The sequence below is a fragment of the Nylanderia fulva genome, unplaced genomic scaffold, assembly GCF_048542155.1.
Source record: "Nylanderia fulva isolate GAGA-0341 unplaced genomic scaffold, ASM4854215v1 Scaffold411, whole genome shotgun sequence".
Taxonomy (NCBI): Eukaryota; Metazoa; Arthropoda; class Insecta; order Hymenoptera; family Formicidae; genus Nylanderia; species Nylanderia fulva.
In genome coordinates, this window is record NW_028190490.1 from 75,138 (window position 1) to 80,918 (window position 5,781).

The 5,781-nt window shown below is 44.2% G+C and overlaps 1 pseudogene; it reads left to right on the plus strand.

Annotated features, from left to right (window-relative positions):
- The first annotated feature begins 1,536 nt into the window (after positions 1 to 1,536).
- LOC146721782 (uncharacterized) lies at positions 1,537 to 3,934 on the plus strand (annotated as a pseudogene).
- The last annotated feature ends 1,847 nt before the right edge of the window (positions 3,935 to 5,781 follow it).

Sequence of the window (5,781 nt, forward strand, 5' to 3'; positions counted from 1 at the left end):
ATGTTACCGGTGTGGTTGCTCGGGTCATAGGGCGGCCGATTGTGTGGCGCCGCCCCGATGTTTTTCGTGCGGTTCGAGGGGAAAGCCAGCGGGACATCGCTGTGGGTCAATGGCCTGCGCTCGCGTGCGCGTCCCTCCCAAGAGGCGTCGGGAGGGTACGCCTTCCGCTGAGCGCGCGCAAGCTCCGGGGCGCCCTGATGGGGGGCTTGCGAGCTCGGAATGGACGAGGGTGGACTGCAGCCGGGGGCGGAGGAGATCGCTGAAAGGTGGCTCCCCTGTCCCGGGCTGTAGTTCTGCCCCCGATGTTTAGTGTTGGTTTTGTCCTCTGTTTGTCGTAGTGTGTAGCGGCGGGTGCGAGGGGTTCCGGGGAGGTTGCCGAAAGGTGACTCCGTGGTCTCCTTGCCCCGCCAAGTTCACGTTGTAGGTTGCGGCGATGGGTGATGAGTGTCGGGGGGGCTACCGAGAGGTGACTCCGCGGCCTCTTCACTCGCGCCAAGTTTATGTTCGTCTTAGTTTCTTGTTGTCTTTTGTTACAGGTGGGAATTACATCTTCTCCCACCTTTATTGTGGATGGCCATGTGCCTTAATTGTGGGCCCCTAGAGGGCTGGGCCTGTGGCCCTTATTAAGTCTCATTGTGGTTGTGTACATGTGTCGTGCATTTTGGTCTTTGTAACGTCCCGTGACGTCTAAGTGTGGGGTGGGCGGCTGCGGCCGTCTCACTTACCGGGTTCGGCAGGGAGAGGGGTGGGGGCCCCGATCCCATGGCACGTCGACCCAGGGAAGTCCGGGGGGAGCTAGTAGCCCGGCTCCCTCCGATGCCCTTTCGGGGCAAGGGAATGTCCTCTCCGGGGGGATACCTGTAGTATCCTTCCGGGGGATGTGTCCTACCTTAGGACGCCGGTCGGGTGTCCACCGTGAAGTAATGCAAACGCGGTTCCGCGGTGGACAATACCCATACGACCAGGGGCTTCAGTCAGGTTTTAGGTCGGTCCCCCGCCCGATAGTCCCTCGGGATACTACGGGCGGGAATCCACCACAAAGCCTCCTGACCCTCCCTCAGGGGTCAGGACGGCGAAGTTTGGTTTAGGCAAATTTCCTGACTATAAAAAAAAAGGGAAATTAGGAGCGATATAAGTATCAGCGATTTTTGGTAGATACAGAGAACGCTCTCTTTTTGGACACACTCTCTCTTACGATCGAGGACCGCCGAGGTCGGAGCGACGGCGAAGAGACAAGGGAACATTTAGTATTTGGACGACAAGAGGCACCTTGAGTTCGCAATAAATACATTATACTCTAATTATAATTCCTTATTTGATCCGGATTCTTTCCTGACTAATTAATCCGGTCTCCTTATATAAATATCTATTTGGTCCACAATTGTTTATTCGCCTACAGTTTATCAGAAGTGGGATCGAGGCGTTGCATCCGGATTCGCGAATTCGACTGGAGACAGGCAATTTCGGGATTTGTTCGCGATACGTGTCGAGTGTGAGACGCGCAGGTGGAGACGATTGACGCGTGGTGATCGTCGGGTTGCGTGAGTATCGTGGACATCGCGGTGTGCCGAATAGTCGAGCGAATCGGAGTGACAGCAACGATGCAGCCAAGTGACTTTACCATTGCCGAGATGAAGGAGGCTCTTCGCGAGAGGGGACTGACGTTAGGAGGATCAAAGGCCGAGCTCATCCAGCGGCTGAACACCAACGACTCAGGTGTGTGGACGAAATTAAGCGATCAACGGAGGCAAGCGATTTGTTCGGATGACATCCTGGATTCGGAAACTGCGCGTTCGCCCAGTGAACAAGGTGACGCTATGGAGATGGAGACCGTGGACGACACCCCGAGACTAGCGGATCGAGTGAGCATGACGACGCCGGAACCGAGAGAGTGTGACGACGCGATGCAGGCAGAACTTTTGCTACTGCGTCGAAAATGAGAGATTTTGGAGAGAGAGCGGCAGTTACTTCAACGAGAAATAGAAGTAATGAGAAGTGCAACCTCCACACCGACGACAACGAACGGCAGTGTCATTTCTGCGTTCGGCGGTGTGAGGGGAATTAAGGAGTTGCTGCCTGAATTTGACGCAACGGATAGCACCTTCTGGAGGTGGAAGCAGCAGTTGGAGTTATTGAGACGCACGTATCAGCTGGACGATAATTCGACGAGAGTGTTAATTAGCTCTCGGTTGAAAGGCCGTGCGTTGTCTTGGTTTCACTCAAGGGCCGAGCATGTGACTCTGGACCTGGGGGACCTTCTGCGAGAGATGGAGTCAATGTTCGATCTGCGACCAGGAAAATTGACTCTGAGGAGAGAATTTGAGGCTCGCGTGTGGAAGAGAGACGAGCAGTTCTGTGATTATTATCACGAGAAGGTGATTCTCGCGAATCGCATACCGATCGCGGAAGACGAGCTCCTCGATTATATCATCGAGGGAGTGACCGATCCTCGTCTGCAGAGCCAGGCGCGCCTGATGAACTTCCAATCTAGAAGAGAATTATTGAAGGCGTTCGAAAAGGTGGTTCGAGTACATTCAGAGAGACCAGACGTCCGACCGAGGGGAGACGGAGCGAGGACAACTAGCGGAGGAAGAGCGGAGACATCGACACGGGGAGACTCGACGAGGTGCTACAGGTGTCGTGGAGCAGGACATACTGCGGATCAGTGCGTGCGACCACAGGCAAAGCGAGTGTGTTATGTGTGCGAATCTCCGGATCATTTGGCTAGGGAGTGTCCGAAGCGAAGTCGGTCCGCAGCGCCGGAAACGCTGAACAATGGTGCGCAAACTGCGTCGATGAACGTCGTACAACCTGTCGCGTTGTTAAAACCTTATACGATTACCGTAAAAATTATAATGGAAAACGAGAATAACGGGTTCAATAATTACGTGGTGGATGCAATAATAGACTCGGGTTCTCCAATTAGTTTGATTAAAAGCGAGATAATTCGGGGCGACTCACGTCTGCTCGCCGGTGAGAGCATCGATCAGTTTTGCGGAATTAACGGCTCGCAGTTAAATATTGACGGTATCGCTCACGCCGATTTGGAGGTAAAAGGCGTGCGCTTGAAAATGAAATTTTATACGGTGCCTCCTAATACGATGGCGTATAGCGTTTTGCTCGGTAGGGATTTCTTGAATTGCCCGTCGCTGCGCGTAACATTAGGACGAGATCTCGAAATTGCGAATGCTGAAGAAGCGCGTGTTGTCTATCAAATGATGCATATCGAATGCGACGACAATGCCGCATGTTCACGCGAAGAATCGAAAATTAATCCGGACGTTGATAAAGATACAACCGAAAAGATCTGCGAGATCTATGAATCTGGTTATTTAAGTAATCTTCGAGCGGAGAAGTGCGTGCCGGATTTCGAAATGATTATCGCACCGAAACATGAACAACCGATAAGTATGCGCCCGCGGAGATTATCGGTCGCGGACAAGGAAATCTTACGCGAGATTGCGACGAGAGACACCGACGAGAATATAGAGCCTGTTTTGAATTATCCTGTACCACGTAACATCAGGGACGTACATAGGTTCGTCGGATTCGTGAATTATTTTCGTCAATTTATTCCGAGATTTTCATTGGTGGCAAAACCATTGTACGATTTGATTAGAAAAAACTCTGTCTTTAAGTTTAGCCGTCACCTGTTTGTTGTCATTGACGCGTTCGCTAAATTTATCCGGCTCTACCCGCGTAAGTCGACAGCATCGGAGGAATCGATAAAGTATCTCTGTGAATATTTCCGCGCGTATAGTAAACCGAAACGTTTAATTTCGGACAGAGGAACTTGTTTCACATCTGACGTATTTAAGAGATACTTGGAATCCGGTGCCATAGAGCACGTATCAATCGCTGTGAGCACGCCGAGAGCAAACGGACAGGTGGAAAGATTTAATAAAACGATAACTGGTATATTTGCGCCCGATCAAATGCGTCTGTATATACATTGTATAATGACTCAGAATCGAGTAAATTGTTCGTCGGACAACGCGATACTTCCCTAAGGGTGGAATCGAGACTTGCGTATTTTATTTTGCTTTATTTTATCGTTTGACCGAGACGGCCAAAATGTCAGAATGGCCGAACTGTAGGCGTGCGATTATTTTCGAGAGTGTGTATCACGCCATCATATTATTGTCGCCTTGTCGTCTCGTCCTCGTGTTCGATTATTTATTTATATTTATGTTACCGTGTGCGAATAATAAGAGATTTGATCCGTGTAGAAAATAACAGATGCGACCGTTCGAAAACAAACCAGAGCACGGGTTAGTTGTCGCTTAGCGATTGGCTCAAGTAGGATAGGAAGGGATTATTAGGGAAATTAGGAGCGATATAAGTATCAGCGATTTTTGGTAGATACAGAGAACGCTCTCTTTTTGGACACACTCTCTCTTACGATCGAGGACCGCCGAGGTCGGAGCGACGGCGAAGAGACAAGGGAACATTTAATATTTGGACGACAAGAGGCACCTTGAGTTCGCAATAAATACATTATACTCTAATTATAATTCCTTATTTGATCCGGATTCTTTCCTGACTAATTAATCCGGTCTCCTTATATAAATATCTATTTTGTCCACAATCGTTTATCCGCCTACAATATATATATATATATATATATATATATATATATATATATATAATATATACACATACCTATTGATTTATTTAGCAATATGTTTATCTATCGAACTATCTATCATCTATCGATCAACCTATCTATCTATCTATCTATCTATCGATCGATCTATCTATCTCTTCTCTCTTTTCTACATTGCATTCTTTTATATATGTACACGTATATAATAATTTTTCAAAAATATTGTACATTACAAAAGTAAAAATAATTAAATTTATAATCTAATAATGTATAAAAATCTTTTATGAATATAATGATTACAAAGTTTTAGTAGATAATTTTTTGTAATAAATAAATGATTTATATGATATATTCTTATCTAACTACTGCTCTGTTTTGATAATAATAGCATTATTATGTATTCAATCTCTAAAATACTTTTATATAAATCATTTATTACAAAGAATTATTTACTTTATAATCAATTATAATTATTATAGATAGGCCTGTTTATACACATACACACACTTACACACAATATATATATATGTCTGTGTATGTGTATAAACAGGCCTATCTATAATAATTATAATTGATTATAAAGTAAATAATTCTTTGTAATGATTTATATAAAAGTATTTTAGAGATTGAATACATAATAATGCTATTATTATCAAAACAGAGCAGTATTTAGATAAGAATAAATCATTTATTTATTACAAAAAATTATCTATTAAAACTTTGTAATTATTATATTCATAAAAGATTTTTATATATTATTAGATTATAAATTTAATTATTTTTACTTTTGTAATGTACAATATTTTTAAAAAATTATTATATACGTGTACATATATAAAAAAATGCAATGTAGAAAAGAGAGAAGAGACAGATAAATCAATAGATAGATAGATAGATAGATAGGTTGATCGATAGATGATAGATAGTACGATAGATAGACAGATTGCTAAATAAATCAATAGGTATGTGTATATATTATAATATATATATATATATATATATATATATATATATATACAGAGTGTCCCAAAAAGGATCGGAACACTGAAAAATCTCGAAAAGTATACGTTTTACAGAAAAAAGATTCAGACAAAAGTTATAAAAAATCTATTTATTGATCTTATCAGTTTGACCTTGGACGGCGTTACCAAGGTCAGAATAAGGTCACCTTGAAT